Consider the following 13,761-nt stretch of genomic DNA (forward strand, 5'->3'; position numbering starts at 1 on the left):
GCAATCTTGTACAACAAAAACAAAGCCGGAGGCATCACAATACCAGATTTCAGGACATACTACAGGGCAGTTGTTATCAAAACAGCATGGTACTGGTACAGAAACAGATGGATAGACCAATGGAACAGAATAGAAACACCAGAAATCAATCCGAACATCTACAGCTAACTTATATTTGACCAAAGATCCAAATCTAATCCCTGGAATAAGGACAGTCTATTCAATAAATGGTGCTGGGAAAATTGGATTTCCACGTGCAGAAGCTTGAAGCAAAACCCATACTTTTTACCTTACACAAAAATTCACTCAACATGGTTCCACTGTCTTTAACCTCCACTTTTCTAATTCAGAGTGTGGCCAAGAATTAACAAAGTAGGAGGAAGACTTCCCCCGGTACACAACCATTTCAGTTACAGATATGTCCTAGCTGGAAAGCTGATTTTGTGGTGCCAGAGCACTGGTGCTGGTTTCAGTGGTACACGTGAATTGTCAGTAGTCTAGGTCCAGGCTGACACAAGTTTGCTCATGTAATGATCACCACTGTAGAGTGATGAAGTGCAGGAAAGTAACTTGACCAGAGTCCCAAAACCACTGATGTGACAAGCTCAAATGACAGACTATCAGGGCTGAAACTTCTGTTCTTTTCCTGATTCTACACTGTATATCTAGGGGAAGTTTAAAAGTCCTTTTCAAACTTCAGGTTTTTACTAATCCATGTCACTAGTGATAGGGTTGGGTGTTTTGGTTTTGTTTAGTGTGCTAAGTGGGATTCAAAGGATAATAATGAGATAGATTCATACTTCCCTTTGTGTCCTTCTAAAACCCTTTATCTCTTTGGAGCTAAACCCAAATGAATGAGTAAAAAATTCAGAGAATTCCTAATTCAAGTAGGTATTTATTAGTTGTTCTCATCAGCAGTTCTTAAAGCACTTTATAGAGCACTAAAGAACATGAAAGAGAAAGTAGGAGAATAATACATTTCTTTGCAAAGTTCAATTATGTTTTTGAGGTCTGGCATGGCCCAGTAAAGAAAATATTCACCAACTTATTAACTACACCCATGAGAATGAGAACATGAGCATGTAATGTGCTATTTCTATAATTTTCTGCCACCTGTGACCTCCTTAGATGAACTGTAGCTTTGTCCTCTTCACAATGAATGTGTATCTCTGAGAATATTATGATTTCCTCTGAGCAGATTTAGCTACCTATATCATCTCAGTCCAAGGAGATTTCCTGGTTGCAAATTAAGGTAATTGAAATGGTTTGTAACAGTAGTAATTTTGCAGTTCTAATTACAGTGTTTATTATCATGTGGAATTTAATATAAAGATATGACAATTAGCAGAGTTATATTGGGGGAAGCTGAAAATAATTTGTCCTTATCTGGGAATTTTCTGAGATCCATAAAATGCCTACTAACTCCTTTCCCTAACAGCAGCACTCTATGAAGTATCTCTGGATATTTAAAAGGATTAAACTGACATTCATAGCAGGAGAGTGGCAGTACACAAGGGACACCTAAATTCTGCTGCAAGTTAGCAAGATTTCCCCTCCCCAAATTAAATCACAGTTGTATAAACTTAAATAAGAAAGAGCATTTCAGTATATTATGAGAAGAAAAACTCCCAATATTCTTCTCATGCCCTGCTCTGAGATCCAATGAGAACTTTTATTCATATATTGATTTTCCCACTTTTTAATGTAATTTTAATTGCTACATAAAATTGTAAATAGTTAAGGGGTAATCTGTGATGTTCTGTTATACATATGCATTTTGAAATGTTGAAATGCACTAGGTAGAGAACTTTAAAAATATCAATCCTGCAGAATAATCCTCTGAATGAGCAGGTGGTTGCCCATTAGTTCATCCTGCATTCCTAAATGGATTTTTTTTCTTAACTAACCTAGAACTTCTCAGTATATAAATAAGAAAACAAAAATTATTTAAAAATATTTCTGGGCTGGCGCTGTGGCTTAACACACTAATCCTCCGCCTTGCGGCGCCGGCACACCGGGTTCTAGTCCCGGTTGGGGCGCCAGATTCTATCCCGGTTGCCCCTCTTCCAGGCCAGCTCTCTGCTATGTCCTGGGAAGGCAGTGGAGGATGGCCCAAGTGCTTGGGCCCTGCACCCGCATGGGAGACCAGGAGAAGCACCTGGCTCCTGGCTTCGGATCAGCGCGATGAGCCGGCCGCAGTGGCCATTGGAGGGTGAACCAGCGGCAAAAAGGAAGACCTTTCTCTCTGTCTCTCTCTCTCACTATCCACTCTGCCTGTCAAAAATAAAAAAATAAAAATATTTCTGGTTTTCAAGCCTTTAACCTCTTCCTCATTTTTAACCTGCCAAAAATGAAACAAATATCTATGGAAAAAGTAATTACTTTTCTCCTCTTTAACATCTTCTTAATTAACTTTTAATCTATGATGCTACACAATGAGCATCTCTTAATACTAAATGTGTCTAAAATGTAGGAGACAGAGATTTAACTGATTTAGATAAACATCTGCCTTGCACAGAGGCATAAGAATTACAAAATTAATTGCTAAGTACCAGCAGTAGCTGCAGCAAAATCAAAATGCTGCCTTCATTTTTTTAATCTTTTGGTTACAAACAAACCAACTGAAGAAATATTTTGTAATCACACATCCCTACAGTGAAGCCTGTTTCTTGCTTTATCTACATAAAATCATAAAAAATTTTAAATGAGAAATTGTAGAAAACAACCATGACATCGCTTATGAAAGACATGCTGATTAGAGAAAGATCAATACATTGGGAAATTCAGTATAAAGTGAAGCATTATTTTATTTAGTCGGAGTGGATTCTGTCAACAGCAATATAAAATAATCAGTTCAATAGCATGATCCCCAGTAGGTGTTCAGATAATTACTATACTTACGTCTTGTAATTTTCAGCTATTAAATGGAGTACAGAATGACAAGTAAAGATAGGAAGCCTTGGCTCTTAATATCCCCTTTACTGTATGTGTGTAATTTAATAACTGAAAGAACATAACAAACTCCTTATATACAAAATGGAAATAATGCTAGCTTCTTTATGCATGCTCCATTATTTAAAATAACTTGAATTTTCCTTGCACAGACACTGTAGAAATACACACGCGCGCACACACACACATATATGCATATATATATATATATACACACACACACACATAGGGAAGTTAGAGAAGAAAGAAGTGCAGGCATTTATCTCTCCCTCTCCACATCTCAATGAAATAAAGGAAGAAAATCGAACAAACAAAAAGGATACATTCATGAAAGCACTGAGTGTAGAAGGGGATATCATAGACCAGAAATTTCCATAAACTTCTGAAATATAAAAGAATGCAAAAGGTAGATAGGCCCTATTACATGAATAACACTTGTTAAGAGCACTCCAGGAAACTGTTCCACTGATGCTGGGAGATAGGATTTGAGAATCAAAGCCCTTTTCTTTCAACAGTTTGTGTTCCACTGCCTACATTCTTCCAATAGATTATGGAAAAATCTGATATCAGTATAATGTTCTGACCTTTTAAAATATTCTGCTCTTTATGTTGATATATCTTTGGAATTTCACCAAGAGTTTTTGTTTTTTTAATTCACTCAAACTAAGACTTCTGAAAAAGGAAGTGTTTTATTTTTTTGGTTTATGGAATATTCTGTTTGATTATAATTTCATCTCTATTATTTTTTCTCCTGAAATAATTATGACGGGCATGCTAGTCTCTAGGATCTGTCCTCTACTTTTTCTCTTTCCTTTGTGATTCTTATATCATTGTGTCTTTTCTTTGTTATGTGTTATTTCTTCCACTTGATCTTATTACAAATAAAACTTTGAGTCATATCTGGCCTTTTTTCAGTTCAACTTTTGTTTTATAGCTTATGAATCACTCAGTTTTAGAAGATTCTCTAACTATATCCCTTGGATTGTTCTCATTTATTTCATGTTAATACTTTCTTTGACTCCTTTATTGGTTCTTCTTTCTTAGAAAATGCCTCTTAACACAATTTTGGCTCAATCACTACTTCTCAAGTTACTTCTTAAGTGTTTGTTTCTTTGCCAGATTTTCATTATGTGCACCCTTGGCTTTCATATTCATGGAGGCATTATGAATTTTGAGTCATGGAAAGCTTTCAGTAGGGGGAAGCAGAATAAAATGAAAGGCACAATAGTTTTTGCTGTTGCAGCCAGGATGTATCATCTGTCAAAAGCACAATTCTATCATGATGTGTGGGACTACAGTAGTCACAGTTCTTCTTTAACTCTGCTGTGAGAAAAATCCCCCAATAGTCTTAGGAGCTGAGGGCAATGCAGCCTACTAGTGTAGGTGTGTGCTGGGTGGCAGGGTTTCCTCTAAGTCTAGGAGAAAGACTGGGAATAGGCAGACCTTTGAAAGACTTTTGTAAGGATGTTTGTCGGTTTCTTTCAGTTGTTTCTCATTGGAGGGAGTTTTTTTATTACCCCGCAGAATATTAGATTTGTCCTCAAACTCTGTACTGTTTCCACCATCTTGTATACCCCATGTTCTCAGTTATTCTGTAGAGAATTAAAATGGAAGAGGAGCCAGAGATGAGAAATCAAGTTCACAAGTGTTCTTTATTTTGAAAAGAAGGAGATAAACATATTGTTTATTAGGGACAATGTGCTTATATATCTCTAAAACCCAAGAGAAGAAAATTAAATGTTTTTTTCTTTTTTTAAGTAATAAGAAAGACTGACTTTGGCCTACTAGTTAAGATGCCAGTTAAAATGCAACCATATCAGATGTTTGGGTTTGAGTCACAGCTCTACTCCCTACTAATGCACAGACAGGTAGGCAACAGGTAGTGGATCAAGGAATTGGATCCCTGCCACCCATGTGGAAGATCTGGATTGAGTTCCTGGCTTCTGACTTCAGCCTGACCAAGCGTCAGCCATTGCACACTCTTGGGGAGTAAACCAGTAAGTGGGATTTTGTTTTTTCTGTGTGTCTCTCTCTACCTCTCAGAAGAATAAATGGGAAAAAAAATAAGAGAATTAATGTAGATAACAGGTTACTAAACATCCAGAAATAAACAGGATACAACAAAACAAGAATTATTTATAATATCAACAAAAACATAAAGCTTTCAGAATGGAATGAATGTGTAATTCTTATAATAATAAAACTATAAGGCCCTCTAGAGAAATAATGAAGGCTTCAGTAAAAAGAGAAATTTTGCTTTTTTCAGACTGGCATAGTCAACACTGTTGAGATCAAATCTCCCAAAATATCTTTATCCAATCAAAACAACTTTTCAGAATTCTAATCGCTTTTTTCAGGCAGCTGGACTAAGGCAGACTGATTGACACAACACAAGATGAATCTCAAGTTTCTGATACATAATATATGAAAAGAGTCAGAAAATCTCTTATAAAAATATTAAGTCTCCAGTTAAAATGTAAGTGAGGGAATATATGACAGAAACAATGGTTTTCAAGATGTTGGACACCAGGCAATGTAGAACAGTGATGCTGAGTGACAGGAACAAAGTAGGGAGGATCCCATGAAAAGACTTTATACCTTGAGAGAACTTTCAGGAAATGGCATATGGCAGACCCCTGAGGTGAACAAGAGGAATAAGAAGGAGTCTGGAATTTGCAAGACATAGTAGTAGAGAGGCAAGTTTTGCACAGAGAAACTTGAACTTTTTTCAAGTGGCTTCTTAAGCATTTAGTGGAAGAACCAGCTATGCAAATGTATGAGAAAGCTGCTTAGGACTGGGAAAATAATCATAAGAGATTAGAGAAAACTATGCCTAAAACTTTTTGGTGCTGAAAGTAGTACTTATTCCAGCCAGATAGGGCAATAACTCATGGGGCCATTGAGATAAGTACTCAGGAAAGAAGATCTTTTTAGTGTATTATTAAGGGTTATCTTGAAAAGCAGAATCGATAGGATGCACATGCATTTGTGTGTTTCTGTGAATTCATATACTTTAAAAACTGGCTCAGTTAGCTGAAGGGGAGGGAGGACTGGCGGTTCTGAAATTTGCCGGGCAGTCTGGTCAGCTAGAGACCCGGGGAATAGTCACTGTTGCAGCTCAAGTTCAAAAGCAGTCTAGGAACAGAACTTTCTTTTCCTCCTTTAATAAAGAAAAAATAAGTATTATTTATTTGAAAGGCTGAGTTACAGAGGGAGAGTGGGATAGAAATAGCTTCTATCCACTGGCTCACTCCCCAAGTGGTCACAATGGCCAGGCATTGGTCAGGCCAATGCCAGGAGCCTGGAACTCCATTCAGGGTCTTCCATGTGGGTTCAGGGGATTAAGTACTTGGGTCATCTTCTGCTGCTTTCCCAGACACATCAGTAGGTAGTTGGGTTGGAAGTAGAATAGCAGGGATTAGAACCTGCCAGTGTTACAGGTATTGACTTAACTAATTGCACCACAGTGCTGCCCTCCCGCTTCCTTCTTTTAATGCAGTCAGCTAGCTGCATGAAGCCTACCTGCATTAATGACAGCAATCAGCTTTACTTGAAGTGTACATTAAAATGCTAAGCCAGCTAAGGCATACCTGCACAGAAACATCCAGGCTGATGTTTGACCAGAAAAGGAAGCCATGATCTAATAAGGTTGACATGTAAATTAATCATGACACAGTATTTTCAGTACTTGTTAATTGCTTTAGGAGAGTGGTAACGGGACAGGGGGGCCTAACTGTGAAAGAAAATTCAAAAAGAAAGCTACTTACAAACAACCTTACTGCACCCTGGTGTTTATTACCCCATCCAAAAATTATCACTCATTTACGAAAATAGGAGAATGCCATACATCATGGAGAAGAAAGGCACAAATACACAGTATATGGAATTCAAAGGAAAGACTGGATGTGTTTATCTCTCCTCTGAATTCTGCACTGATGGATCCAAGTTTCTCTGCACTATCTCTTTCATTTTTGATAGTTCAGCATTTCTAACTTAATACCTAAAAGCAAGCTTCTGGTCTTCATTTCCAAGTCTTCAAACCTGTGTTTCCTTCTGTACCACCATTTTAATTGATGGCAGCTCCTTACATCCAGGTAGTAAGACCAAAAACCTTGAGCTTTTGTCTCATGCACATTTTAGAATCTTTATTTTATGCTTTGCTATGGAAAGTTTGACTACAGTGTGCTGTTGTGAAAATCTTTTCTGGTCCTATCTGTTAGGAGTTCTTTGTGCTTCGTGTACTTGGGCATTCCTTTCTTTCTCTAAGTTACAGAAGTTTTCTGTAATTACTTCATTAGTAGACTGTCTAGTCCCTTCTCTCTTTCCACACTTCAGTCACTCACAAGACTCGTTTGTTTGATCTTTTGATAGTCTCCTGTATATCTCCAATGCTGTTTTCAACTTTTCTAATTTCTTCTTGTTTTTGGTCTGACTGTAAAATTTCCAGAGATTTGTCTTCTAGCTCAGATATTCTTTCTTATGCCTCATGTACTCTGTTGTTAAGACTTTCCACTGCATTTTATTTGATCTACTGGCTTCATCATTTCTAATATTTCATTTTGATTTATCTTTAAGATCTCAATTTCATGGGAAAATTTTTCATTCATATCATATACAGTTTTCTTTAGTTCATAGATTTGCTTCTGATTGCTTTTGAGCAATCTGATAGTTTTCTGAATTCCATTTCTGGCATTTCCTCAATCTCTTCATTTTCATATTCTAATATTTAAACATCATAGTCTGCTTTTGGGGGGCTCATAGTGTCTTCTTTATTCTTGTTTCTTGAATTTTTATTTCTATATTTTTGGGCATTTGTAAATTTTTTTTCTGATGGCTTTTGTCTTTGATCTGTGCCTCTGTGGCTTAGTGGGATGTCTACACTTTCAGTGAATACCAAGAGGTGTGTGGTGTGCTGTGGATGAGACCAGGGAGCTCAGTTCAGTGCTCCAGGATGGGGTGAGTATCCAGGAAAACACCCAGGTTGGGCATGGTAGCTCTCCTCTGGTCAACTGGATGGAAAGGAATGGTCACCTCTGATGGTCTGACCACTACTTCTTCTCCCAACTGAAGAATGCCCAGGTGTTAGTCCCCAGTCACTCGTCACTCATCTGCACTGCTGTATGAACTGCACATACGATCTGTGGAGTATTTCCTGTGAGCATGGTTCCCTCTGCTATGAGTTGCTCTTGGCAACCAAGGAGCTCAGAGAGTGTGAAGAAGCACTCTGTGGTTTCCCAGAACCCAGCCACACTTGGCCTCCCCTCATGCAGTCACAATGTTTTCTCAGTCTCAGCTCCCAGGGCTCTCAGAATCAAGGAATGACAATAGGGCCACTCTGCCCTGCTAGCCCATCCTGTCCACAAGGAAACTAAGATCTTCCCAGAGCTGTTTTTTGTACATGTTCCAGCCCGCTGGATTGAATCTAGTCCACCCCACCAGATTTGATGCCAGTGGGGAATGTGGGTTTTTCTCTCTGGTTAGACCTGTGGTTCACAGGCAGGCAAATTACCCACCTGCCACAGTCCTGCTCCCCTCAGAATTGTGCTTGGCATGTAGGAGAGTCCCGCAGGTGGCACATCCCTTCCATAGGGATGACTCCCTCTCCTCTCCCCTCCCATTGCTGGGTGGATGCAACTGGCACAGTGGAAGCCTTCCCCACTGGCTTCTCCTGAATTGCTGAGGTTCCCTCCCTGGCTGGGAGGAGGATAACCCCAGTAATTGCTGGGTATGCACACAAGAGCTGGGATACCTGCTACCTGCCTGTGTCCAAAAATGGTGCCAGGCCTTCCACTGCTGGCTGCAGGTCTCTGTTGTAGCAGGGAGGGTGGGAGGGAGAGAGATGTGCAGCTTTGCTTTTTTTTTTTTTTTTTTTTTTTTTTTTTCCGCCTCTGGGGAAGTACCTCTGGGTGAGCGGTCACCCTATTGTCTTGGGGGATCCAGGTAGGACTCTAAAAGGTGCAGTTCACTAAGCTGTCCCTCCCACTGTATCAGCAGCACCTTGGGCCCGAGGAGTCTCCTCTCACCTAGTTTGCAGGGGCTGGTGCCTTCCTCCCTGGATCCAAGCTGGTGGCTCTTTTACTGAGTCTCTGCACTTTCAGTGCACGGGTCCAAACCGTTTCTACTGCTTTTGCAGGATCTCCCGCTATAGTTCCCCTGCGGCTTTACCCTAAGAGTTACTTCCTCCCATTTTTAAATATTAATTTTGCCTAGCTTAAATCAGACCATCCTGTCACTATTCTGCCATCTTGGAATCCATATATGCAATTTTTAAGTTTCTATTAGCATATTTTTAAAATGTAAAAACAAGTGGCTTAACAACATTCTATAAGGGTTCTTGAAAAAGTTCCTCGAAAACAGGTATGTTGGAAAAAATTATTCATGGATTTCAAAGTTTTTGCACTAAAATAACTTATCTGTAAAGTGCATTTTGCTTAACTATTTGAAGATCCATTGTTATTAGGCAGGTGCTGCGGCTCAATAGGCTAATCCTCCGCCTACGGCGCCGGCACACTGGATTCTAGTCCCGGTTGGGGTGCCAGATTCTGTCCCGGTTGCCCCTCTTCCAGGCCAGCTCTCTGCTGTGGCCCGGGAGTGCAGTGGAGGATGGCCCAAGTCCTTGGGCCCTGCGCCCGCATGGGAGACCAGGAGAAGCACCTGGCTCCTGGCTTCGGACCAGCATGGTGCGCCAACCACAGCGCGCCAGCCGCAGTGCGCCGGACGCAGCGAACATTGGGGGTGAACCAACAGTAAAGAAAGACCTTTCTCTCTATCTCTCTCTTTCACTGTCCACTCTGCCTGTCAAAAAATAAAAAAAAAAAAATTTAAAAAGAGGTCCATTGTGATTAACCCAATATATCAAAAGCATTAATCACTTCAGCATGTACCAAATTTGATAATTCAGCATGGAATCAATATTAGAATATTTTCAGTGCTTTTTCATACACAGCCTTCTAAATCAGCAGTGTCTCTTACATTTATATCATATCTCAAATTGGGTTAGCTCAGTAGCCACATGTGATTGGTAGACAGCATACTGGGAGCTCATTCCTCTCTAAAGTGGTTTCCTTGTTATCTGGGAAAGTTGTTTCCCAGAACATATCAGCCTTACTTTTGCTTTACAACCCATCATACTCTGTGCTTCCATAACAAAATGCCACAGCCTGGGGAATTTATTAAGAAAAAAAAAAAAAAACACTTCTTCATATTAAGATGAATGTGCTGTCAAGATTGTTGTCTGTGAGGGCCACTCTCTCTGCTTCCAGGATGGCACCCTGTTGCTGTATCCTCTGGAGGGAAGGAGAGGTATAGGTGTCACACCAAGGAAGGAATGGAGGGACAAAACAGATGGTTGAGGACTCTATCCTGATGACTTAGTCACCTCCTAGAAACCCTCCTCTTGAAATTACTGCAGTAGCAGTTAAATTTCAACACATTAACTTTATTTTTTTTTGTTAAAATAGAATTTATTAACTAAGAGTACATTTTAAAAGGCTTTATGAGTTTGTTAATTTTTTTTAACTTTTATTTAATGAATATAAATTTCCAAAGTACAGCTTATGGATTACAATGGCTTCCCTCTCCCATAACTTCCCTCCCACCCACAACCCTCCCCTCTCCTGCTCCCTCTCCCCTTCCATTCACATCAAGATTCATTTTCAATTCTCTTTATATACAGAAGATCAATTTAGTATAAAGATTTCAACAGTTTGCACCCACATAGCAACACAAAGTGAAACATACTGTTTGAGTACTAGTTATAGCATTAAATCACAATGTACAGCACATTAAGGACAGAGATCCCACATGAGGAGTAAGTGCACAGTGGCTCCTGTTGTTGACCCAACAAATTGACACTCTAGTTTATGGCGCCAGTAACCACCCTAGGCTGTCGTCATGAGTTGCCAAGGCTATGGAAGCCTTCCAAGTTTGCCAACTCTGATCATATTTAGACAAGGTCATAAAAGACAGGGTGAGGATAGTAACCAATGATCCTAAGAATGGCATTTACCAGGTTTGAATAATTATACAGCATTAAGTGGGGAAGAGGACCATCAGTACACACTGGTTGGGAGTAGAGCCATTGGTGGTAGAGTAGAGGTTATGATTACAAAGGAATGAGGCCCAAGTGCACTAGACAGGGCCTAGAACAAAGGACAGAGTCATTATTAGAGGAGCTAAGAAAGGTGCTGTCTAAGCTACAAGTAATTTTTCTGATTGAGAGGCAAATAGAACCTGATAGAAGGGGCTTGATAATAATCTGGTGGGCTTTAGGCCTTGTAAGTTAAGAGGCCCAGACCTATCTATCTCTTCACATGGGGTACATCCTAAGGGAGGTGTGAACCTCCTAGGGGAAGGCACTCTGTTGACTTTCATTACTTGGCTGGCCTGGGAGAAGAGCTGGCCAGGTCAACACATGAACTTTAAATTTCAACACATGAACTTGAGGCATTCATTCTACAGCACAGACAGCATTAGCTGTTTCTTTTTCCTGGAATGGCTTCCCCTGATGAATACTTTAGGTGCTTGTTCTAATAGTCCCTTCTCATCTCACATGTTACCATCTCAGTGAGCTCAGACCAGACTATAATACACCCCCATTTCTCCCTGACTTTACATATCCTGCTTCTCTTGCCCTAGTTAATTGTAAAGTGTCATTTATAACCATTTAATACTATAAAAATTTCCTTCTGTCATGTATGTTCTCTTTCTGCTCACTAGGATATCTTATATGAGGGCAGGCATTTTGAATATTTATGTGCCCCAGCTTCTCAAATAATGTCTAGTTTAGAGTAGTTCAATAAATACTTGTTGAAAGAATGCAATAAAATATTATGCAGTCATTTAACAAAGTAAGGTCATGTGTATTGATTTTGAAAGATACTCGAGATAAAGGGAAAAAAAACCCCACCATGTTGAACAACTGTATTAACATATATCCTTTTATTGCTTGAAATTATGTCTATGGTTATTAGTGTAGCTGTTTTTAAGATGATATGTCATATTTATAGAGAAACATATAAAGTCATCATTAATTGCATCTGTGTAAGCATGGAATCAATGGAGAGTAGGGGGGCAAAATCATAATTTGTGTGTGTGTGTGTAGCTTGACCCTTGATAATAAGCATACTATTTCATAGTTATTTAAAAATACTTACAGGTTTCGAGGCAGGGAATGCTATAAAATATGAGCACTTAATCTCTTGTTCTCTAAGGTAACTCATTAAGGGCACTAAAATCCATTTTGCAGTTTACCGTTGCATCACCATATTCTATTTGTATGGAAATATTCTTAGACCTCTACACTGTACATATATTGTTCTGAGACCTTTTTTGCATAAATAAGGTCATCTGTGTTTCATCATTTTAATTCCTAGGAGTGATTTTATAAGCCATTTCTCAGTTCATGATCTTTGCAATTAAATTGTAAGTTGACCTACTAACTGAATTCCAGAAATCAAATATAAATAAATGAATAAATCTTAGCTGTAGAAATGATAAGCCCATGACAGTTTTTATAAGCCCCATGGCAGTTTTCTGGTATATAATTACTATTATAAAGAATTCTGTAAATTCACTCAAAATGTTTAATCTGTGTAGCAATACAAATTATATTTTCATAAAAGTTATTTATTTAAAAAGCAGAGAGGGAGAGGGAGAGAGAGAATGAGTCTTCTATCTGAGGGTACTCTCCAATGACTGCAGTATCCAGTGCTGGCCAGACTGAAACCAGGAGCCTGGAATCACATGGGTGGCAGGGTCACAGTTCTTGGGCCACTTTCTGCTGTGTTTCCTGGCACATTATCAGGGAGCTGGATTGGAAGTGGAGCAGCCAGCACTTGAACTGCCCTCATACTTAAGGGATGCCAGTGTTGCAAGTGGCAGCTTTATCTGTGTTTTGTTTTTCTTTTACACACACACATGAACATTATATATATATATATATATATATATATATATATAGAGAGAGAGAGAGAGAGAGAGAGAGAGAGAGTTTTTTTACTTTAAATTTTAATTAATTTTTAAGGCATTCAACGTGATTTGTAGATGCACTTCTAAGAATATAATGATATCCCCTCCCTCCCTTCCTCCCCCATCCCTCCCTTCCACCCTCCTTCCCTCTCCCTGCTTTTTTTGTTTGTTTGTTTGTTTGTTTTTGAGTTAACTTATTTTAAAATTACATTAGAGGAAAAAAATCTTAATACTTCACCAAATAGGAAGTTTGAAGAATAAATAGTAAAAAGACTCTAGTTTAGTGGGAATATCGACAACAGCTATAAACAACAAGTGAATGGAGAAATGATCATTTCATACAAATACAGTAAATTTCAAAGTAATCACAGCTTATCTGGGTTTTATGCAGTAACTATAGATTGAGTTAAAAGGAAAATGCAACCCCAAGAAGGAAAGTATTACCAATGCAGTTTTTATTTAATAACTTTGAAAGATATATGTGTTTTTAATATAATTTTCTTCTGAAAAATGTAATATTGATAATAGTAACTAGTATTGCCACTATAATAAGAGCTTTAAATATGTTATCTCATGTGATTCTTAAAACCATATAATTGGTACCTCCATGTTTAAAGATGAAAAGTTGAGGTTTAAGGAAATGAAGTAACTTTTCCATGTCCACAGAGCTAGTAAGATTAGAATCAATGACTTAAATATGATATTTATTTGATTTCACTATACAGCCATGTTACTAAGCAAAATGTCACTAATATATGAAGATACTTAAAAGTTTGAGGAAATGGGATTAAGTTTATTTTGATGTAAAATATATGGAAATATATGCATAGTTTTTCATTC

The 13,761-nt window shown here is 38.5% G+C and overlaps 1 protein-coding gene across 1 annotated transcript in view; it reads left to right on the plus strand.

Annotated features, from left to right (window-relative positions):
- Positions 1–13,761, plus strand: part of SPAG16 (sperm associated antigen 16) — a 1,194,746-nt gene that overhangs the window by 834,662 nt on the left and 346,323 nt on the right. The gene's annotated exons all lie outside the window — the stretch shown is intronic.

This window comes from Lepus europaeus, chromosome 1 (assembly GCF_033115175.1).
Source record: "Lepus europaeus isolate LE1 chromosome 1, mLepTim1.pri, whole genome shotgun sequence".
Classification (NCBI taxonomy): Eukaryota; Metazoa; Chordata; class Mammalia; order Lagomorpha; family Leporidae; genus Lepus; species Lepus europaeus.